Genomic DNA, 25,574 nt, shown 5'->3' on the forward strand with positions numbered 1-25,574 from the left:
GTGTAAGCTGAAAGTAACTATGCACTCACCTGATTAGGTGGTGACTCAGCACTCGGACAGCGCTTCGATACTCTCAAAACGATATTCCTTCGATAAAACCTAGTACCAATACCACTAGGGTTTAGTCTAACGATAACCGCGATTAATTAATATTCTAGCTATTATTATTATTATATAAGCGTTAAACGATACTTATATAGCCCATAATAATAGCCCAAGTACTTATTATAAGGTCCTAATAACATTACTATATTAAAACGTAAGCTTAACCAAAGATAGGTTAGGCGTAGCTCACTTACAGCGGGTTTTCTTGAAAACCGGGCTTCGCTGGAGCAGCGTTCCCGAGCCGAAAGGCTCTTTTCTCGGGACTCCGGGAGCCTCGGGGCTTCCTTCGGGTGCTAGGGGGTTTACCTAGGCTTTAGGGGGCTTAAGGAGGCTTAGAGAGAGAGAGAGTGTAGAGAGAGAAAGAAGAGGGTTGAGGTGTGAGAAATGAGAGAACCCGACACTTCTATTTATAGGGTGAAATCCTGACGGACTCGCCGAGTCGGTTCACTGACTCGCCGAGTCAGTGCCACGTGTCATCATCTGATGGCTTTCCTTGGGGAGAAAGCCTTGGCCCATATTCAGCCACGTCACCCCTTTTGCAGCAGCACTTTGCCAACTTCTAAACCCCGTAACTTTCGCATACGAGCTCCGTTTTCGACGTTCTTTTTTTCCACGCGTAGGTAAAAACAAGATATACAACTTTCATTTAGACTCCGTCGGCTAATTCTTGACCGATCTCAAATTTAACAGTAAGAGGCGTTTAGACTGTTAAATGACCGCGAAGAATTCATAACTCCTTCATACGAACTCCGTTTTCGTCCATCTTTTTACTGTTGAGTTCCTATTAATGAGATCTTCAACTCTCATTTAGGTCACGTAAGCCAAAAACCGCTCGAACAAAAATTCGAGTTTCGGGCCGTGCACTGCTAAGCCGAATCTTAGAAAAATCACAACTTCCTCATACGAAGTCAGATTTGGGCGTTCTTTTTATCGACGTTCTTAGTTTAACATATTCTACAACTTTCGTTTAGATTGCTAAGGCTAAATCTCACTCTATCGTAAATTCACTATTTACGCTTCCCGGTGCCGTGCCGGTTTTGCCGTAAAACTTTGACGGGCCATAACTTCTTCGTTATAACTCGGATTTCGGCGTTCTTTATATGTACGGAAACCTTGAGACATAGTCTACAACTTTATGTAGAGATATCGGGCTTATCTCACACTTTAATTTTTGACGCTTATTTTTATTCTTTATTTATAATTAAATTGTAAGCACATAAATACAGATAATTCACATAATACTCAAATATTTCATCTTTATTACTTCAAAAAGAGTTACAATAGTTGACGTAGACTATTACATTGACAAATATGCTTAGACCTGAAACCCGGGCGTTACACTTTGTTGTTTCTAATCATCAATTGCCAACCTTGTCTCTTTTCGATTAGCTAACGCATTGCCTCTTGTCGATCAACCACTTGATATCTTTCGGCTTCTAGTTTTTCGGTGAGTCGTGAGTGAGATCGTAAGGATGCAAAGGGGAGGTTGAATTTCGAGGTTTATTGCGAAGTAACGTTATGGATTTGAAATCACAAGGAGGTTTGGAGTTGATGTTCGCTTCTATCCACACATCTGTGATGATATCTGGAGTTTTCTGGCTAGGTATGGAGAGTTCGAAAGCATTTTATATGATCTCGTAATTATTATTTGTTGGTTCTTTGTGTCAATCAGTGTTTGTTGGTTCTTTTTGTCAATTTCTAGCTGCAATAACAATAATTTGGCGTGACCTTTTTTTCCCTCTTTTAATCGCCTTACTCCAGACTATAGAGCAAGATTATTTCCATTTTCACCAGTTCACCCCTCCCCTCCTCTCCCCCCCCACACACACACTTCTCTCCTCTTCACCGCGACCATGAGAGTATCATCTCGTCTTCCTAATCACCCCTCCTTCCTTGCAAATGCTGTTAAGAAGGTACACGAATCCATGTTAATTGATAATTCTCTTCATCTTTTCTTCAATCTAGTTTTCTGTAGATTTTTTTGTTGAGGTTTTCTATTTCTTTAATTGGCCTTCTTCTAGTGGTTTTTAGTTCATTTCCAAATCTTCATCGTCACTTAATTTCTTCTCTCTATTTGTTTACTGATGATTCATTTTGTGGTTTGTAAGTGCACATAACGTGTTCGATGTATTGCCTCATTGACATTATTTATTTTTTTGTTTACTTAGATTTCGTTTCTGATCCTTAATCTTTATGTTCATGGTCAAATGAGTGGCTTGAAGAAGCGTTTGAATTACACAAAAAAGAAGATGGAGGATATCAAGTACATAAGAACAATATCACGTGAGGAGGTAATTTTGATAATGATTTTTTGTGTTCCGAATTTTTTTCTTTTCTATTCAGAGGATAATTGCTAATAGAATCAGATTCTAGAAGCCACAAAATTGAAAGTTTAGTTGTTTTTGGGAAATCTTTAATAAAGTTATTTGATATCTAAAGGTTCTTTAAACCGTTTATGTTTTGAGATTACTGCTACTTAAAGGTTTTTGATCTTCTTTTTGTTCATGTTATATAGGTATATCGATGAGAAATTAATGTAATTTAACTGAATGTAAATTTTTAATTCTTTCCTAGAGTAGTAAATAATGTTATTTGAATAACATCTTGAAATTACTTCTTAGAAAATTAGATGCAATACATGCTTGTGTGAGAGAAGGAGATACAAAGAACTTGCTCAGATGCAATATATGCCAATGCTGGAAATCTTTATTGGACTAGTGTAGTAGCTGTTGAGGTGGTTGCTAATCCTGGAAAGGTATCTATTAATATCACAACTTCTTGCATTTAGCATTAAATCTAATGAAATTCTCCGACATATTTTAGTATGAAACAACAAGTAGTTCCATGTGTTGTGACTTGTTCTATATCATATCTTGCAGATCCATTATTATGTGCGCTCACACATTCAAATTAATGAATATCGCGATCATGATTTTGGTGAGAATGACATGGATTTATTTTATGAGTTTACTTCGGATTTTAAGATGCTAATTTTTAATTGTTGAATTCATTATAGCTAGCCTCAACAAAAAAATAGAAAATATATTGCCAAGTGTGTGAAGGTTTTGGATATGAGTGGGCTAAAACTCTCTGCATTGAACCAGATAAAGGTATATCTTATTGTCAAACTTATTAGTTTAAGCACATATATTTAAGTTAAATATTTTTTTATTAAATGAAAATAGGGTTAAATGTAATAAATATCAACATTAATCTTTTTCTATTATAGTTGCTCACAACAATCTCAACTGTTCATGATCTTAATTACCCAGAGAAGACAATTACATATTATATAGTAAATGTCCCATATGTATTTTTGGCTTATTGGAAGGTATTCTCTCCCACTATTGCTATATATTACAACATTCTACTTCTAAGTATCACAAGTCAAATGCAAAAACGATTAAAATATGATTTCAATTTTTTTGGTTTCGGCTATTGCATTGTACTTCCATTTTTTCTTATAACAACCTCGGTACTTTTCTAAACTATTTCTTATTAGGGCATATTGTATTTTGAAATTTTTACACCCATTATAGCAATTGGTTAACTAGTTTAAAAGTACCAGGTTCTGCATTGCTATAATTTGATAGATTTTTATAAGTACAATGCTCAAATAAGAAATAATAAGAAGATCACATGATTTTGACTATGTTGTAGTGCTGAAATATTGATTTTCGTCATCTTTTCTTTTGACAGATAGAAGTAATGCTTCTGTTATGCAGCTTAAATATTGTTTCATCAAAATCGAAAGGCAATAATGAAACAACATTTGAATAGAAGAAGCCCCTAAGTCGGACAACTCATAGACAGTTTATTCAACCCAAACAAGAAACAATCATTGTCTATAAATAAGGGTATAATGGTCAGTTTTTTCATATTCAAAGAGTTCATTCGGTCCAAAAAAGAAGCAATCTTTGTCTATACAACACTTTTTTTTTAAACTTTATTTATTGATTTTAGCTAGGTTACATTGGAAGAGATGGTGTGACGTGTGAGTATGAATCTGTTCCAGAGAAGGGAATGCAACTGCTAGTAGAGGACCGAACCTTCAAGAATACTTCAATGGTATATGCGTTATATATAATTCACTTATTCACTATGTATAGGTCTATCTTGAATTTGATCATGGTGAATGTTTGTGCAGAATTGGAGAACAATTGTTATCTAGATTTGATACAACATATCAGAAAAGAGAATTGTCAACCATGGCAGAGTGTGCAAAAATCCTATCTCAGGTACTTAAAGATTATACAATTAAAATGATAAAGAAAGTAATCGTTGGCTTATTATGTGATTTTGAACTTTTTCTCCTTTCTTGATGTCAAGAACTTGACTATTCTATAATTTTTTTGTGAATGTAGTTTTTTGATCTGTTAAACATCTTTGAGCTCAATGGTCTTCCCTCTGATGAAAATCTATAAGTTATTCAAACACTTTTTGCATTCAAGTGCATGTCTCCATCAGGTAATTAAGCCCACTTTTGATTATGTATCTTTATTGCTATTAAACAAGTGTTTGGATCTTCATTTATGAGGTAATTAGATATTTTGCTCCAAAAAATAGATATTTGGTGCAGGTATTTAATGTGAGTGTTAGTTAGGTAATTTTAAATTTATCTTAATAATTAGTTTTCTTGTAACTATTCAAATTTGATTATTTTGAGTTTTTTACCATAAATAATTAGAAAATCAAATTCATATTCAATTTTTACCCAACACTTTAAAAATATGATTATTGTGACTTCAAGTCACAATAAACCTGCACACCTAAAGCCTATATTTCTACGTAATGAATCATTGCATTCCTTCCCTGATTCCAAAATACTAAACACCAACCTAGTGTCCACTAATCTCTCTTCCTTAACACATGAAAGAAGTTTAAATATTGCATAACATACAAGGGTAAAATGATCGCTATGGAAGAGTGTGAAAAGCTTGAATAACTAACTTGCAGTGATCGAATAATACATTTCTTTAGATACCCTTAATATATTATCATTCCATAAGAAAGGAAGTTTAAATCTTGCATAACTTACAAGGGTAACAATGGAATAAATTTTTTAACGAGATAATGTTATAACCCATTAACTAATCAAGTCATTGTAAATAGTGTGGATGGCATATGGAATGACATGAATGAACCAATTGTTTTCAAGGTAAATTTTACATCTTTTCCTTATTTAATAAAATCCTTTTGATTCATTTATTTTATTATTATAACTTTATCTCATTAGATTTTTTTTTCTTTTTTGCAGTCTATTACAAAGACAATGTCTGAGAGTAACATTCATAAGGGAGATGATGAACTTGGAGATCATCAAAATCAATTGCGCTATCATAATGTAAGCTACTCTAATTATACTATATGTTTCTCAACTTTTACTAATGTAGTTTCCAATCTAAATAAACACCCTTTTGTTCTTACTTACATGAACTGGATTTATAGTTGGTCAAATGTATGATTTTCCATGGTAGACTACAATTGAAGAGGTTGAAGTTGAATAGGACTTAAAAACTGCAAAAGATGGGCTTGATAGTGACCATTATGGTTTAGTCAAAGTCAAACAAAGGATTATTAAATATCTAGCAGTTTTCAAGGTTGGAAAAAACATGTATTTTTCTTGTAGGTAGTGTTTATTATGATGCAATCATGGAAGAAATGGATTGGTTTATTCCATTTGAATGAAAAGAAATTGTAGTTTGTTTCATCTTATGGAATGGAATATTTATTATCTTGTATGCGTTGCAGTTTAATTGTTTAATTTATTTTAGATTATAGATAAAAAATTATGTAGATATAAGAAGTTTATATTATAGAATCTAATGTGTATTTGTAGAAACAAGTGTGCCACAAAATAATGTTTTTTTATTGTGGCAAATGAAAAAGTGCAACCAAAATTTGAAAAGGTGTAACTAAAAGTAGCATCAATTATTTAATCAAACTAGTATTCAGTGGCACATATAAATTTTGAAAATGTGTAACTAAAAGTGGCATGAAGTATTTAATCAAATGAGTATTTAGTAGCACAAAATATGTGACACAAAAAAACTTTTCCTGTACTGTGGCAAATAAAAAGTGTCACTAAAAGCCTAAAAAACTGCAGTGACAAAAGTAAAATGTGTCACTAAAGGGTTTTAGTGGGAGCGTTTCTAGTGGCATCTATAATTTATTTAGTGGCACTTTTTTGGGTTTTTAGTGGCACTTTTTGTATGCCACTAAATGATATATTTTTTGTAGTGGATGGGGAGTGGAGAATCCCTAACGTCACATTTTCAGAAAATGCAGAGGTATGTTGATCGTCTTCTCAAACTTAATGTTAAGTTTGATGAGGATTTGGCTATCGACATAATCCTCCACTCCTTGCCCTCCTGCTACAACCAGTTTAGGATGACCTACCACATGAACAAGGAGGAGGTCTCCTTGAGCAAGCTCCAAGGACTCTTGAGGACTCCTGAGAGCAACCTCAAAGACAAATACGTTGCACCGTCCCCTGCTGTGGCCGCTCCTGTGATGGCAATAGGTCAAGGAAAGGGTAAAAAGAGGAAGGCTCCATGTAAGAGCCACCATAAGGGGAAACCCCGTGATGGTTTGTCCTCAAGTGGGACCAAAGCAGGCCCTACTAAACCCTCTTCCGTTCCCAAAGAAGCAGAGTGCTTCTATTGCCACCAAAAGGGCCACTGGAAGCGAAGCTGCCCTCAGTATCTGCAAGATATAAGAGATAGGAAGATTTAGCCCACCTTTGCAGGTATGTATTCTATTAAATGTAATAACTCATCATTTGCTACTTCATGGGTTCTTGATACAGGGTGTGGTTACCACATTTGTTCTGATATGCAGGGCCTAAAAAGAAGTAGGGAGGTGGAATATGGAAAGATGAACCTGATTATGGGAAACAGAAGATCGTCGCCTGTGACCAAAGTCGGTGTTTATTCTTTAGTGTTGAGTAATGGGTTAGGGATAGATTTAGACAATTGCTGTTATTCGCTAGATATGGCAAGAAACATTATTTCATTTCACGGGTTGTTTAGACAAGGTTTAAGATATTCTTTTGATAATAGTAATGGTTCTATTAACGTTTATTTGAATGGTGTCTTTTATTTCAATGCATTACCTTGTAATGGGATTTATGAATCTGTGATGATTGTTGATAATTTAGGAAATAATGTTTTGAATATTGATTCGTCTACTAGTCTAGACAAAGCATGCTTGTGGCATTGTCGCCTTGGCCATGTCAACAAGAAATGCATAGCCCAAATCCAAAAGGATGGAGTGTTGGAGTCATTCAACCTTAGGGACGATGACACGTGTGAATCTTGTTTACTTGGGAAGATGACCAAGTCACCCATTACTGGAACTTGTGAAAGGGGTGAGGGTTTATTGGATCTCATACACACCGATGTGTGTGGGCCCTTTAGATCCACCACAAGGGATGCTTGCCGCTTCTACGTGACTTTTATAGATGATTATAGCAGATATGGATATATCTACTTAATCAAGCAAAAGTCGGAAACCTTTGAAAAGTTCAAAGAGTTTATGAATGAAGTGGAGAATCAGCTAGGCAGGAAAATCAAGATGCTTCGGTCAGACCGAGGAGGAGAGTACCTAAGTCTTGAGTTTCACGACTATCTAAAAGAATGCAAAATCGTTTCGCAATTGACGCCTCCAAGGACGCCACAATTGAATGGTGTGGCTGAGAGACATAATCCAACCTTGTTGGACATGGTTTGTTCTATGATGAGTCGGACTTCGTTACCAATTGCGTTATGGGGGTATGCCTTAGAGACTGCCGCCCATATCCTTAACTTAGTTCCCACCAAGAAGGTTTCCAAGACTCCTCACGAGATGTGGACAGGGAAGGCTCCCTCGTTGACTCATATCAAGGTTTGGGGTTGCGAGGCTTTCGTAAGACGAGAGACTCACGACAAGCTAGAACCTCGTAGTGAGAAGTGTTATCTCATCGGCTATCCGCATAAGTCTTGTGGCTACCTTTTCTATAGACTGAGTGACAATGTTGTCTTCTTTGCTAGAAGAGGAGTTTTTCGAGAAAGGAAATTGATAAGCCAAGAAGACAATGGGAGGCAAATTGAACTTGAAGAGATTCAAGATCAAAGCGATGAAGGAACCTCTGACTTTGGCACTCAACTTGAGGAGGAAACTCCTGTTGAACCTGTTGACGAGTCCTTACCTCTTCGACGTTCCACTAGGGCTAGTGTTCCACCCCAATTTTATGTTTTTCATATTACTACTGAAGGGGATACATTTATTAGTGATAGTACACTAGTAAATTTGGATGAACCTAGCAGCTATAAGGAAGCCATGGCAGGCCCGGAGTCTGCTAAATGGAAAGAGGCGATGGACAGCGAGATTCAGTACATGTACGACAACCAAGTTTGGAATTTGGTTGATAACGTACCGGGTCGTAAGACAATCGGGTGCTAGTGGATCTTCAAGAAGAAGACAAACATGGATGGGAAAGTGCATACTTATAAAGCGCGATTGGTTGCGAAGGGCTTTACTCAAACTCTCGGAGTTGACTATGATGAGACCTTCTCACCAGTTGCGAAGATAAAGTCTATTAGGGTGATGCTTGCAATAGCTGAGTTTCATGATTATGAAATATGGCGGATGGACATGAAAACTGCTTTCCTTAATGGAACGTTGGCTGAGGATGTTTACATGAATCAGCTAGAGGGTTTTGTTGATAAGAAGCATCCAAATAGAGTATGCAAGCTTGTGAAATCCATTTATGGATTGAAACAAGCGTCTCGCAGATGGAATCTTTGTTTTGACGAGAAGGTTAAAGAGTTTGGCTTTCTACGAAGCGAAGATGAATTTTGTGTGTATGTCAAAGCCAGTGGGAGTATAGTGAGCTTCCTCGTATTGTATGTCGATGACACACTGCTCATAGGAAACGATGTCCCAACCTTGCAGGAGGTCAAGTCGTGGCTTGGGAAATGTTTCGCTATAAAGGACCTCGGAGAGGCTCCTTATATTATGGGAATAAGAATAGTAAGAAACAAGGAAAAGCGACTGATAGGACTCAATCAGGCTACATACTTGGATAAGGTACTAAAGCGTTTTAGTATGGAAAATTCCAAGAAAGGGGAGTTGCCAATCCAAAGCAATACCAAGCTAAGTAAGACTCAGAGCCCGAGTACAGAGGCAGAGATAGCTGATATGAGCCGAGTACCTTACACTTCCGCAATAGGCTCTATCATGTACGCTATGACTTGTACTCGCCCTGATGTGGCTTTCGCTTTGAGCATGGTCAACAGATATCAAGATAACCCTGGTAGAGCTCATTGGATTGTAGTTATGAATATTCTTAAGTACCTTCGGAGGACCAAGGATTAGTTTCTAGTCCTCGGTGGGAGTGATGAATTAAGGGTACGAGGGTACAGTGATGCTAGTTTTCAGACGGATTAGGATAATTTCCGATCGCAGTCGGGCTGGGTCTTTACCCTGAATGGAGGAGCAGTGACTTGGAAAAGTTCCAAGTAGGAGACCGTAGCTGATTCAACGTGCGAATCAGAGTATATTGCAGCGAGCGAAGCGTTAAAGGAGGCTATATGGTTGAAGAACTTCATTGGAGACCTTGGAGTTGTTCCATCCATAAAGGAGCCGATGGAAATTATCTGTGATAATGAAGGAGCGGTTGCCTTGAACAAGGAACCGAGAGATCATGGTAGATCTCGACATATTGAAAGAAAATACCATTTTATCAGACATCGGGTAGAAGTGGGACTCCTCGTTGTGAAGACGGTATCATCAGAAGAAAACCCAGCAGATCCCCTTACGAAGGGACTGAGTAGGGTCAAACACTTGCAGCACGCTAGGAGCATTGGGCTGAAGGATGATGTGAGTTTGGATTAGATAGGAAACATGTAATAGATAGTTTGTACTTGACATTTGATGAATAAATAAAATTGTGTTATTTATGAGTAAAGCTACTATCTTGTGTTGGTTATTTATCTATTGTTTCCATTTTTGAATGTTTTGACTTCCTGAATGATAGGATTATTCAAAAGGTCCACGGTCAGTCATATTTTGGAAGTAGATATGAATGAAGACTGTCATGAATTGTTTGTAGATTATGTAAAAGGTTTTGGACATAGTAAAGGTTTGTTGCAAAGTTCATGAGTGCTTATGAATATGATTTGAGCATTGGAATAAACCCGAGTTTGGAGTATCACCTCGTGGTGTTTTACCTTAAGTGATCGCAAAGCGATAACATCATATAGTCTTAAAACTTAGAGATATGTTTGTTGTTTGCTGGTTGGTTATGCATTGATAATGTGTGAACGCATCAGTAACTTGATGTTATAAAATGCATTACTTTGTGTGATTTAATTAGTGAACAATGGATGCATATGAGTCGAAGTTGATCTGTTCCTTTTATTCTATGAGAATAAAAGAGATACATTGGCCACTTGATGATTTGGTTTGACTTATGTGTCGGGCCCAGTCAGAATGATGTTGATGTGTTCAATTAAATTCTACGTCAAAAAAATCGGAAATCAAGGAATACCTACTGGACAATAAGCATTGTCAGCATGATATCCAGAACACAGGATTATACGATCCCTTATCTAAAGGACAAGTTGATCAAAGATGATAGCGAAGTATAAGAGCTACGATTGCTAATCGGATTCTGAAGTCGTATGTGAGATATAGTTACTAGACTTATCCAAGTGGTAGACTGTTGGAATAGTGTTTAAGCCTGTAACTATATTTGGTATGTACTTGACCCGGTTGTGCATGGTCCTTTTGGGTTGCCTTCTCCAAAGCAACTTGACAATGTAAATTAAGGAGAAAGAGAGAATAATATGGTTTATTAATATATTATAAGAAGAATATATTAAAGGAGAAATCATATTTATTTAGTTAGTATTGGTCATAAATTAATTAGGAATTAATTTGGTGACCAAAAGAGATTAATTGAATAAAGGGGTATAAACTGTCAAATGTATGATAGTTGAGTTTTGGGTTAAGGAAACCTAATGGACTTAAGGGGGAACGAAATTATGATGGGTTCATCATATTTTCGTCCAAGGCCTTATTCTAGAAGGTTCCTTGGGCTGCTTGGTGGCTAAGCTGTCCATTAGGGTTTAGACTGAAACCCTAGTAGTCTGTAAGTATAAATAAGACCCCTAAGGCATTGAAATCGGCTACCAGTTGATTCTAAGAGAAACCTAGGCCGATTTCTAGCTTCTCTCACCCTCTCTCATATTGCCTTCTTTCTTGTGGGGTTTGTGAACCATTAGAGGAGTTGCATTTGTAACTCTAAGCTCAAGATCAAGAAGACTACAAGGATTCAAGCTACTTGAAAGAGGTAAACCACTTAGATCTGTTTTCCTTATGATAATTTCGAAATATATATGATAGATCTAGGTTTGTAAGTCTTGGAATCAAAGCATGTACAATAGAGAAACCTAGATCCAAGCATTAGGGTTTGTATGAGTACATAGGAATGTTTATTAGGCTTAAAAACCATCAGATGGTTGGTCAGGATGCGGACGCTAGGGTGCCTACTGTGACATACGTGGGCAAAGAGGTGGTGGAATGTTCAATGGAAGAACCCACACAGTCTCGCTAATGGGATTAATGAGGGCGATGACGTTAGGACTAGTGACTTTGAAATAAGTGGATCATCCTAATATCCAGGCATTCCCACCCTGGGCCGAATGTAACATGTGCATTGCCCGAAGGTTCTGCAGGGTCAAAAGAAAGGATCTGCCCGAAAAGAAGGTGTACTCCGGAAGAGATTTCTCCGCAACGGTGCGAGCGATGACTGTAATCAGACCACCACAACAAATGGCACCACCGGTGTTGAGGTTTCTAACCCTATGGAATCTTTTGATGATTACATCACCAAAATGAGGGCGGTACGACCCAGTGATCATGAACTACAAAAGGAAAAACTTGCCTTTGCCGGCTTTGGTGGTCTCAAATTGTGCGTAAATAATATTACATATAATTTTCAGTGCAGTTTTCAGAACTAGATGGACAATACTAGTCTGAACGGATTGGGACGCGTTGTAAAATTCCAATCCTGTGATGGAGTGCCAAAATCACGCACATTGAAGGCAGCGGTGGAATGGGATAGGTTGGTGATGGGTGTGTAGAAAAAGGTACATAACTGGTCGATGTGGATAGAGTGAGGGGGTACTAAAACAGCGAAAATCAACATTTCCCTCTTGGTTGACTTCATTGAGGGTAGGTAGGAACTCTCGGGTGAATAAGGGACAGGTGGGGAAATCCTCAGATAAAAAGAGCTCCTAGCCAATATTGGTAAAAAGAGCACAAACACCATCATAGATATGAAGTTCCCGCATTAATGCGCGACTGGGGGCAGGCTTGTGGTAAAATATCGCGGTCAAGAAGTCGCTGGTAACAGTCAAATGCAGCCTGTGAACCTAAATCAACAGTCACATTGTATGCATGAACAGTGTATAGCGGGTCCGGAATGTCAACATTTTTGCATGAACGGGAAGGTCTAGGACGCATTTTTCAGGTCAAAAGACTGGGACAGATTCGACACAATTTCCAGATAAACAATAATCAAGCAAAAATAAACTTTTCTAACTACTCCCACAGCGGATACACAAGCCCGCACAAATAAATGACAGAAACAAAAGAGTTCAGTTTCAAAACAAATATACCTGACTGCGCAGAGCAGCAGTATATTTTCACATCTAAAAAAGTTTTGAGTTTTGAAATTCCGATCGGATGAACCTATTCTGAATTATTTCCGGAACTCACGTTTCAAGTTTTTGGGGCTTGAGGAGTGCTAACGGGGCGTAGATCTGAAAAAGAAACTCACAAAAATTCAAATTTCAAAATGAACAAAAAGATATTTTTAAAGAATTTCAAACGTGAAATCATAATTTTGTTACCGTAGAGATGTAGTAGAAGTAAAATGGGAGAGATTGATACCTTTTTTGCTTGATTTGGATGAAAAACGAGTGATTTGTGTGGTTTTTGGTGAGAGAACTCGAAAATAATTGGAATACATAGAGAGTTTTTGAGTTGTGGTATGCGTCAAATGAGCCTTTGATCGATACATATAGAAAAACTAGAAGCTGCAATCGCATTGGCAGAAGCCGCAATCGCAACTTTTTAATTTTTTTTTCAAAAATCAACTTTTAAAATATTCATGAACGTCCAGATGCAATTATACTAAAACATGTGATCGCATGTTTATTAGTTGCGATCGCAACTTTCATAAAATATTTGATTTATGTTATAAAATATACTCGAGGATGCGATTTAATAAAAACAAACAAAAACATGTGATCGCATAGGGCATACCCGCGATCGCATAAAATCCTTTTTCGTCAAAAATCATTGCAAAAGATCCTCGATGATGTCTTGCGATTCAAATAACACAACCTGCAATCGCAAGGACTGGACCTGCGATCACATGTATCACAAAAATTGATTTTTTCCAAAATTTTCAAATTATTTCTGTTCCTTTTTGTATGAAAAACAAGATTCATTTAAAAGGAGACACCCTAAGTAACTAAAAACACGCTAAATGTGAAAAAAAGTTGCAAAAAACAAACGCTCGGGTTGCCTCCCGATAAGCTGCCCGTTTTTACTGTCGTTCGCTCGACATTGTTATTTGGTTTCCTCAATTGCGGTAAGTCGGGACCTCGAATACCTCCAGTTCCTCATTCGTAACTTGAAACCCTTCATAAAATAGTTTGAGACGATGACCATTAACCTTAAAAATATTTCCATTCTGTTCACTTTTTATTTCTATGGCACCATGATCAAACACGTTAGTAACAACAAAAGGTCCTACCCAACGAGAGCTTAATTTACCGGAAATAAATTTGAAATCAGAATGATATAAGAGTACCTTTTTACTGGTAGTGAATACCTTTTATGAGATCATTTTGTCGTGGAAGGCTTCGGTTTTCTCCTTATAAATTACTTCATTCTTGTAAGCATTGTTCCAGATTTCTTCTAATTCTTGGATATCGAATCTTCTCTTCTTTCTAGCCTTATCCATGCTCATTTTCAAAATTTTGACAATCAATATGCTCGATGCTCCAATTCAACCGGCAATCGACAAGGTGACATACCGATATAAGTCTTGTATGCTGTCCGGTGAGCCCATGACGCATCCTCCAATCGAATACTCCAATCTTTCTTGACCGGATTAATGGTTTTCTCTATAATGCCCTTGATATGTTTGTTTGAAGCTTCAGCCTTCCCGTTGGTTTGCGGGTGATATGTTGTGGATACCCGATGTGTGACACCATATTTCTATTGGGTTTTGAGCATTCTAATACTCCTAAGTGTACATGCAACCCTAAATACCTTGGATCTATGTTTTCTCTATTATACATACAAATAAGAACTTCCAAGGTATTATCCTAATCTAGCATACAAAACAATAACTATAGCAAGATAGAATACATTCCTCTTTGATGTAGAAAGTCTTGATGAAGCTTGAGTGCCTAGTGCCCCAAGTGTGACACCTCAAATGGAATCACAATCATCAAAACACTTGGAATGACTTGAGAGAATTCTACACTCATCAAAATCGGCTAGCCCTTTTACTTCACACACTAGTGTGATTCTAGTTGCCAATTTTGTCAAGAATAAGATCTTTATATAGTGTTACAATTAGGGTAAACCCTAATTGTCATGACTTTCCATTTCCTTGGATCCATGGGTACAAATACACCATGGAGCATCCATGGACCATCCTATGGGTTTTAGCCCAACTTGATTATCCATGGAGCATTAGCCCACTATACAAGTATGGATGATTTACACAATCAACCCATATATTTAATTAGTCTTCTTTTGATCACTTAATTAATCCTAGATTAATTCTTGATCAATACTAATTAAATAATCTTATTATTCTTATTATTAATATACTAGAGCTTATAATATATTAATAACCATAAGTGTCTTATTTCTCTCATCCAAGTGCATGATGGTATGCAACCCAAATGGACCATGCCGGGTCGGGTCAAGTCTTACCAATTATAGTTATGGACTTAGACATTAATCCAACAGTCTCCCACTTGGATAAGTCTAAAACTATTATTGCGAATGACTTCAAGAACCGACCGGCAATCGCAGCTCTCAAAAGCTTCTGTTGAACTCTGACCTTGTAGATGAACTCTGACCTTTGTCAGTGACTTGTCCATTAGATAAGGAATCATATATTCCTCCATTCTAGATATCATATGGACTGAGACATGGATTATAATCATTCTCTCTGTCCATTTGTTGTTTCCTGATTTCCGATTTATGACGACTGACTAATTGAACAAATCAAATCAGTCCTGGCCCGGCCGAGCACTTCCATTTGTCATCATCAAATCATCGAGGGGCCCACAGATATCGCTTTTATCCCGAAGGTAAAAGGAATGGATAAACTTCGACTCATATGGCTTGTTCTACTACTTGTTGAATCATACACAAAGGCACGTTTTATAGCACAGAGTTACCAAATGCGGTTTCGTGCAATCAATGTACTATCAACTCATAGTAACAACTCATATCTCTAAGTTTGAAGAATATAAGATATTATCGTCTCATTATCACTCGTGATAAAATCCATGAAGTGATTCCAATGAGCGCGGGTTGAATCCAATACTCAGAACTTATGAGCACTCATGAGTGTTGTAGCCTTGTCCAACACCTTAGACCTCTACAAGCCAACCCATGACAGTCTTAATTCATATCTACTTCCAACATATGACTGACTATGGATGGTTTGAATAACTTAGTCATTCCGAAAGAATAACCCAGTTTATTCGGGAAGTCAAAACATGCAAAATGAAACACAATAATAATCGAATCCAATATGGTATCAACACTTTGAACATAAATAAAACACCTTTTATTTATCACCATATGATTACACATTATTCATTGTATACTGTTTCAGCTATCAACTTTATTCTTGAATTTAAAACAATAGTTGTCCCATGCTCCAAGCATGTACACTATGTTTTCTTAAACACTAGTCATGCCACACACCAAGTATGCATACTATGTTTGTCTATGATCTTTACTTTGTGAACTAGATCAATTGAACATAACTTCAATGATTCTCTTTTCACACTCCCAAATCCTTACTGCAAATGCAAGAATTCCAAATTCATGCCATTTACTGAAATCTGTTAGATTCTAAACTTATATGCATTGATCTACTTGTAATGATTATGTACAAAATCAGAAAGACTTGACAACAATCATTACAAAGCATTCCAAAGGAGATCAGCTCCTTGGAAACATCCTTCTTGCATTAAGTTTCCTTAATCTTACACAGATTTAAAAATCCTAACTTTGAAACATTTCCAGATTCCATTTTGACTATCACTTCTGAACAAGAGTTGCCTCCTTACAGACTATGTCAATATGGTCCTTCCAGAATTATCACTATACTTCCAACTGTCCTTGAGCAACCAATCTTTGGTAAGCCTTAGATTGTCCTCGACAATTGTTTAATCCTTTTAGTCATATCCAGTTCTAAACCTTTTCCCTTCTTAATGCCCCAGGCATTTTGAAAATTTTAGAACGGATGATTATAGCACATGTAATCGATCCTATATCTGAAGCATATGGGACACGATTCATGATGTCTCACATAAAGACTAAACCAGTCTTTTGCTATAACATTTCCATTTCAATTTGCCAAGTTCTCATAATTCAGATTATGAAAAGGGATGCCGTAATCATAATCGAATTTTAGAACGCAAATAATGGACCCATATACAGAATTTCCTTATGTTGAGCCATTCCAACATGAAATTCATATATATATCCTTGACTAAATGATTAAAACCTCACGATCTAAGCTTATAGATTTGAGACGAAGTATAATTTCCTCTCCCTTAATTATAGCAAAACAACTTTTTCAATCCGTGCAACCTCACGAATTGAAACTTTTTTGTTTTCTATAATTAATATTGCTAACTTGCAATACTTATCATAATTATCATGTGTGACATCCCCATTTTCACGGCCAGAAAAGACCGATTTTGTTTATGCTTTATAAAAATCAGAGTACTTCATTTTATAAAAATGTTGCGGAATTTGTTCCCAGAAAAACATGGTAAATACGTTATTAAAACATTTTCGATGAAACGTATTTATTTCATTTTAAAACGTTTGGGATGTCATCGTTAATACAGAAACATAAGCATAAACAGAACTTACAATTATTTACACTAGTGATCTACATCTCTTTAAATCTCTCAGTGTATTGTGACTTCATATCAACACCTGTGATAAAAATAAACTGAGTGGGTCAGGTTGGGAAACCTGGTGAGCACATAGGGTTTTCAACCCACAATAATATAATTATTATTTTTAAACATCAAACAATCAACCCAATTACCCATTCCCGTTATCCTCACATTACGTCCCTAAAACATCTAACACAAGGGACCTAGTCAAAGGACTATCATTGGGATGGAGTATATCTGGTGAGCACATAGTTCACACAGTTCGAATAAACACACAGTTCGAATAAACACACAGTTCGGTTAAACACAAAGTTCGAATAAACACCTACAGGTTGCGAGCCTGTTAGTGTTCCACTGGACTGTCTAGAATAGTCCGTGGTCGTCATCTATACTCCGCTAGATGACTAGATCATCAAGAACATCTATAACGAGGCATCTCATTATTTCATTTTATCACACAGAAACTAATACATCTACCCATGTTTTACCCAACACATTTTGTAGATATAAAATACATATACAGTTTAAATCATTGAAAACATGTATAAAACGTTCATCCAGCATAGATAGCAAGTATACAGATAATATACACACACAGCACGTAATTTATATAAAATACTTCATATCTATGTGTAAGCTGAAAGTAACGATGCACTCACCTGAGAAGGTGGTGACTCGGTACTCGGACAGCGCTTCGTTTACTTTAAAATAATTTCCTTTGACGAAACCTAGTATTATCACCACTAGATTTTAGTCTAATATTACCGTGACTAATTATTAGTCTTATTATTATTATTATTATTATTATTATTATTATTATTATTATTATTATTATTATTATTATTATATAAGCGTTTAAACAATACTTTCCAACTACTATGTACAGACAGGGGCCAGACATAAAACACCGGAGGGCAGGACCATTTTGGCGTATAGCACTTCTGAAATCCAACAACCCTATGCGGCCCTTTAAACCAGATTCCCCGTACCGCGAGTAGTTAAAAGATATTATAATGACACTTATATAAGTCATAATAATAGCCCAAATATTTATTATAAATTTATAATAACAATACTAATTTTAAATATAAACTATATTTAAAATAGGGTAAACATAACTTACTTTCAAGGGGATTTTAGCTAGGAGTCGGGCTCTGCAGGGGCAGAACTTCGTCGCTGAATCTTTCTAAGAAAGATTCGTGCAGCGCTTCAGCGCTTACCTTACTATACTAAAACTACAGAAAGAGAAGTCGAATCACGAGGGACCGAAATGCTCGGGGGATATGGAGAGAAAGACTCTTGAATCAAGAGAATGGTGCAAGAAATATGAGAGCCCAAGGCTCTTATTTATACTAATTGAATTTTCAAAAACTACCCTCCATAATTACTTAATGACCTTTTAGTTATATAAACAACTAAACACCCCTCTATAATACTATTTTAAATGGATTTAATGATCTTTGTACTAAACTAATGTCGAAAGAACTCAACATTAGTTTTATAATAACCGCATCGTCGATACCTTTCTAATGATATATACATATGTATATATATGTGTACGTATACATGATTTATACTTTATTTTAATACGTAAATATACTACTATAATTTGTAACTCGCTCATACGAACTCCGTTTTTGACGTTATTTATATCCACGCGTAGGTGGAGACATACTCTACAACTTTCGTTTAGACTCCGTTGGTTAATTTTGACTTTATTTTTAAAGTTATATTTTTAACAGGCCAGGACAGGATTGGTCCGTTAAAATCTCATAACTTCTTTATTCGATGTCCATTTTCGTCTGTATTTTTATCGTTACGCTACTAATAACGAGATCTTCGATTCTTGTTTAGGTTGTGTCGGCTAAAAATCAATCGATCTAAAATTCGAATTTCGGGCTGTACACCGCTAATCCGAAACTTCGAAAAATCATAACTTCTTCATACGAAGTCAGATTTGGGCGTTCTTTTTATCGATGTTCTTAGTTTAACATATTCTACGACTTTTGTTTAGAGCGCTAAGGCTAAATCTCTATATATCATAAATTTACTATTTACGCTTCCCGGCGCCGTGCCGGTTCCGACGCGAAACTTCGACGGGTCATAACTTCTTCGTTATAACTCGGATTTCAGCGTTCTTTATATGTACGGAAACCTTGTGACATATTCTACAAATTGGTTAAGATTATTTATTCTAAATAATCTTTTTGTCAAAAAGTCGTTTTCGACCCCTATTGCCTCTAAATTGACTAGCCCGGATCTGCGGGCGTTACAATTATCTCCCCCTTAGGATGATTACGTCCCGGAATCATCAACGAAACAGGGCTCGTATAATGACTCCATACGTCATCTTTTCATCCTAGTTAATAATTATAACTTCTATATTCCTTCAAGTCTATCTCTTAGACTCATTGACTGTAAGCAGTACTCGATCGTGCACCTGCTCTCTACCTCGGGCTAGACTTCAAATTATGAGCTATCATCATGTGATGCACATTTAGACTTAGGTCTCTTAGAGTTAAATTCTAAAATAGACTATGCCTTCCTTCATGTTCTAATGTGATATAATCACACTTTAACATGTAGCGTTTCTGGCTACCAACTTCTTTAACAACGAACGCGCTACTTCTATTGATTGCTTTGATTTCAATCGTTTGGTTTAAGTCGGACGCTACATCAAACTTGGTTCTCTGAACCACGCAACATACTCATCGTAGTCAGACTCAATTCGGTATGACCACTAGGGTCGGAAATCAACAATCTTTTTAGTCATTATCGAAACGATGGTAATGACATACTTGAAAAAAAAACAGAATCAGTTACTAGCTTCTTGGTAACCTTGTGACTTTCCCTGATCCAAGTGTGAGTCCTATGCTTCCGGTAGTATAGGCCTCTACTACCATTCACACCTACTCATACTCGTCCCAAGTATTGTCCCGCAGTCTCTCCAAGTCACCATACACGAAAAAAAACAACTTAACACATCAGATAACAAAACAAAGGTTTCATATTATTTCTTGAAATGATTACATAGGTGTTCAAGTTCACCCTAGACTATGCCTCTAACAGGCTAAATCATATGATTCTATGGCTACATTATAACTCGATCCTTGGATGTCAAGCCGTCATTCCTGAATCCTCGCATTGTCATCTGCTTCGTCTAGGATCATATGGAATGCTCTTGCCTTCGGTTTTGGCGGAATGTTTGGTTTTTCCGCCTCTTTCTTTTTCGGGCAATCCTTAGCAACATGCCCTTCTTCACGGCATTCATAACACACCCTTTTGCACTCGTTGGCGTAATGTCCGGTCTTCCCACACTTGTAGCAAGTCACTTCTTTGCTACATTTCCCAAAGTGATTCTTTTTGCACTTCTCGCACCATTTCACTTTGTTTCCTCCTCCGCTAGACTCCTTTGAACCAGACTTGATCTTCTTATTGGGCCTCGTAGATTCCTCAAACTTCCTCTTTTCGCCAACCTCAATCTTGTTGGCAACTCTTCCCTTAATCATATCTTCCACAGACTTGGCAGCCCAGATAGCTGCCTCCAGAGTAGGAGCCTGACGCACTGGCACCGCGTACTCCCATGGAAGTCCCTTTGCGTACTTGTCAATTTTCGTCAGCTCATCCGGAACAAGACGCAAGGCAAACTCCATCTTTTCTGTGAAGTTGTTCGTGTATTCATCGATTGACATGCTTCCCTTCTTCAGGGTTAGAAACTGGTTCTCTAGCTCAAGCAGGTTTTGAGCTGAGCAGTACTTTCGTTTGAATTGCACCAAAAATTCTGCCCATGTCAGTTGCAGGGGCTCATTAGGGCTCAGAGTCTTCCCCAAGGTATTCCACCAACGTACAACACTTCCTCGAAACTGACGCATTGCAAATGTGGTCTGTAGCTTCCCTTTGCAACCGCATGTCATGAAGGCTAACTCCATCTCCGAGATCCAATCCATGACCCCGATCGGATCCTCCTTTCCAGTGAAAGTCGATGGCTTGCAAGTCAGAAAATCCTTGTACTTGCATCCATTCCTCTCGACTTTGTCATCTTGGTTGTTTTGTCGAACTATTGGTGGGTTGACTTGACCAACAGTCCCACTGTAGTTTCCTTCCTCAGTCTGCCCTTCGTTCAACTCGGGCTATTCGATCTGAATAGTGGCTTCCTCACGATTTTGCTGGAGCAAACGTCTAGTTTCCTCCATTTGACGATCCAACATTGCCTGGATCATCGCTTGCACTCCGGCCATCATTATTGGTCCGACAGCGGCTTCCACAACTGGTATTTGCTCGATCACGGGGGGTTGGTGTCCGTTCCCATTTGCATTCACGTTTCCACTACGGGTTCTTGCCATCTTGATCTATACACCGAATAAGGTGAATCCAGATCTTTACTTAGGATTGACGGTTAAATCATCCTTATCACTCCGAAACGTTTATATGCTAGTTCTAATATCGTAGTCGTACGTTTAGAATCCTAAACACATAAGGTTTCCAGATCCGGTCGGCAACAGACCATAGATCCGAATAACTAACAGCATATCAGGCACAAGTATTTAGCACATAAAAGCATTTTAGGCACAATTCCTAAAATAAGCTAGTGCTCACACCTCACAATCATCGCTTAGCATTCTAAGTTTAAGTCTAGAAATAAATCCATATTCCTAGTTCGCTTAAACTAATGCTCTGATACCAACTGTGACATCCCCATTTTCACGGCCAGAAAAGACCGATTTTGTTTATGCTTTATAAAAATCAGAGTACTTCATTTTATAAAAATGTTGCGGAATTTGTTCCCAGAAAAACATGGTAAATACGTTATTAAAACATTTTCGATGAAACGTATTTATTTAATTTTAAAATGTTTGGGATGTCATCGTTAATACAGAAACATAAGCATAAACAGAACTTACAATTATTTACACTAGTGATCTACATCTCTTTAAATCTCTCAGTGTATTGTGACTTCATATCAACACCTGTGATAAAAATAAACTGAGTGGGTCAGGTTGGGAAACCTGGTGAGCACATAGGGTTTTCAACCCACAATAATATAATTATTATTTTTAAACATCAAACAATCAACCCAATTACCCATTCCCGTTATCCTCACATTGCGTCCCTAAAACATCTAACACAAGGGACCTAGTCAAAGGACTATCATTGGGATGGAGTATATCTGGTGAGCACACAGTTCACACAGTTCGAATAAACACACAGTTCGAATAAACACACAGTTCGGTTAAACACAAAGTTCGAATAAACACCTACAGGTTGCGAGCCTGTTAGTGTTCCACTGGACTGTCTAGAATAGTCCGTGGTCGTCATCTATACTCCGCTAGATGACTAGATCATCAAGAACATCTATAACGAGGCATCTCATTATTTCATTTTATCACACAGAAACTAATACATCTACCCATGTTTTACCCAACACATTTTGTAGATATAAAATACATATACAGTTTAAATCATTGAAAACATGTATAAAACGTTCATCCAGCATAGATAGCAAGTATACAGATAATATACACACACAGCACGTAATTTATATAAAATACTTCATATCTATGTGTAAGCTGAAAGTAACTATGCACTCACCTGAGAAGGTGGTGACTCGGTACTCGGACAGCGCTTCGTTTACTTTAAAATAATTTCCTTTGACGAAACCTAGTATTATCACCACTAGATTTTAGTCTAATATTACCGTGACTAATTATTAGTCTTATTATTATTATTATTATTATTATTATTATTATTATTATTATTATTATTATTATTATTATTATTATTATTATTATATAAGCGTTTAAACAATACTTTCCAACTACTATGTACAGACAGGGGCCAGACATAAAACACCGGAGGGCAGGACCATTTTGGCGTATAGCACTTCTGAAATCCAACAACCCTATGCGGCCCTTTAAACCAGATTCCCCGTACCGCGAGTAGTTAAAAGATATTATAATGACACTTATATAAGTCATAATAATAGCCCAAATATTTATTATAAATTTATAATAACAATACTAATTTTAAATATAAACTATATTTAAAATAGGGTAAACATAACTTACTTTCAAGGGGATTTTAGCTAGGAGTCGGGCTCTGCAGGGGCAGAACTTCGTCGCTGAATCTTTCTAAGAAAGATTCGTGCAGCGCTTCAGCGCTCACCTTACTATACTAAAACTACAGAAAGAGAAGTCGAATCACGAGGGACCGAAATGCTCGGGGGATAAGGAGAGAAAGACTCTTGAATCAAGAGAATGGTGCAAGAAATATGAGAGCCCAAGGCTCTTATTTATACTAATTGAATTTTCAAAAACTACCCTCCATAATTACTTAATGACCTTTTAGTTATATAAACAACTAAACACCCCTCTATAATACTATTTTAAATGGATTTAATGATCTTTGTACGAAACTAATGTCGAAAGAACTCAACATTAGTTTTATAATAACCGCATCGTCGATACCTTTCTAATGATATATACATATGTATATATATGTGTACGTATACATGATTTATACTTTATTTTAATACGTAAATATACTACTATAATTTGTAACTCGCTCATACGAACTCCGTTTTTGACGTTATTTATATCCACGCGTAGGTGGAGACATACTCTACAACTTTCGTTTAGACTCCGTTGGTTAATTTTGACTTTATTTTTAAAGTTATATTTTTAACAGGCCAGGACAGGATTGGTCCGTTAAAATCTCATAACTTCTTTATTCGATGTCCATTTTCGTCTGTATTTTTATCGTTACGCTACTAATAACGAGATCTTCGATTCTTGTTTAGGTTGTGTCGGCTAAAAATCAATCGATCTAAAATTCGAATTTCGGGCTATACACCGCTAATCCGAAACTTCGAAAAATCATAACTTCTTCATACGAAGTCAGATTTGGGCGTTCTTTTTATCGATGTTCTTAGTTTAACATATTCTACGACTTTTGTTTAGAGCGCTAAGGCTAAATCTCTATATATCATAAATTTACTATTTACGCTTCCCGGCGCCGTGCCGGTTCCGACGCGAAACTTCAACGGGTCATAACTTCTTCGTTATAACTCGGATTTCAGCGTTCTTTATATGTACGGAAACCTTGTGACATATTCTACAAATTCGTTAAGATTATTTATTCTAAATAATCTTTTTGTCAAAAAGTCGTTTTCGACCCCTATTGCCTCTAAATTGACTAGCCCGGATCTGCGGGCGTTACATCATGCTCCCACTAACATGATGATTATTAGCATAACACTTATGCTCCCACTAGGTTTGACATGTACCCAGAAATCAGCTCACTTTCTTACCAAAGTTCAGATTTCTGATACTAGATTGTTTTGATAAGACTTTATCAAAATCATACACCTTCCTTTAGATAGCACACTTGTGAGTCTAAACAATTATGAAGAGGTATGCCGTAATCATAATGTTTAGACCTTTTTGCCACTTCTCACAAGTCCATATTAGTGTGCCGGTTAACCACACGCGCTCCACTAACGACTTTGAGAATGCAAATATCACAATTGCTATCTAGATAAAATCTACTTAGTGAAAGTGTTTCCTCACCATCATTTTCATGAATCGGAGAGAAACCTTATGACACTTAGATTTAATGGTGTATGTGTTCTTATCCATGTGAATTGTCAAAATCATAGTCACAAGACAAAGATAATGACAAATCCAAAACCATATGGATTGAACTCAATCTTAACTTCTTGCCACCTGGCAGCTCAAGGGCCTGCCATTGCTTCCAAGTTGTTGTGCAACAAATTGAGAACTCTAAGAACTCATATGCAAAACCAACTTTAACTGGAATAGGCACAGAATATGTCAACACGATAGGTTATAAACCTCAAGTTGTGTGCTAGAGAAGAACTTCAGGTTTTATTCTTGATTAGTTCTTGAGACTTTCAAGACCTTTAAGACTCCCACTGTCTCTTGACCTATAAGACTTCCTTGTAAAATATCCAAGAGATAGTGTGGATTCTAATCAAGACAAACACTTCACACAATTGGCCTAAGTTGGTCTTTGTTTTATCCAAAACATCACAACTTACCAATTTCAAATGTACAAGAGTAGAAAACTTTTACTCTTACATTTGACAAGTGTTTTAAACCTTCTTTAAGACATGTCACTCAAGTTACAATCTTGGAGTATGACTCTAAGACTTGTATTGGAACGAAGTATGACTCATCTTCTTGATTTAACCACTTCAACAATTCAAGTTCCTCTTCTTAGTCATAA

General features: G+C 36.8%; 2 long non-coding RNA genes across 2 annotated transcripts; both read right to left on the reverse strand.

Moving 5' to 3' along the window:
* Positions 1 to 17,096: 17,096 nt before the first annotated feature.
* LOC128126255 (uncharacterized) lies at positions 17,097 to 18,633 on the reverse strand. Its single transcript, XR_008224044.1, has 3 exons — positions 18,454 to 18,633; positions 17,990 to 18,058; positions 17,097 to 17,367 (listed from the first exon to the last, which is right to left on the reverse strand). It is a non-coding gene; the product is annotated as an uncharacterized LOC128126255 (long non-coding RNA).
* A 3,549-nt stretch (positions 18,634 to 22,182) lies between these two features.
* LOC128126256 (uncharacterized) lies at positions 22,183 to 23,591 on the reverse strand. The gene is made up of 3 exons (XR_008224045.1): positions 23,396 to 23,591; positions 22,920 to 22,988; positions 22,183 to 22,297 (listed from the first exon to the last, which is right to left on the reverse strand). It is a non-coding gene; the product is annotated as an uncharacterized LOC128126256 (long non-coding RNA).
* Positions 23,592 to 25,574: the final 1,983 nt, after the last annotated feature.

The sequence above is a fragment of the Lactuca sativa genome, chromosome 5, assembly GCF_002870075.4.
Source record: "Lactuca sativa cultivar Salinas chromosome 5, Lsat_Salinas_v11, whole genome shotgun sequence".
In the NCBI taxonomy this organism is placed as follows: domain Eukaryota; kingdom Viridiplantae; phylum Streptophyta; class Magnoliopsida; order Asterales; family Asteraceae; genus Lactuca; species Lactuca sativa.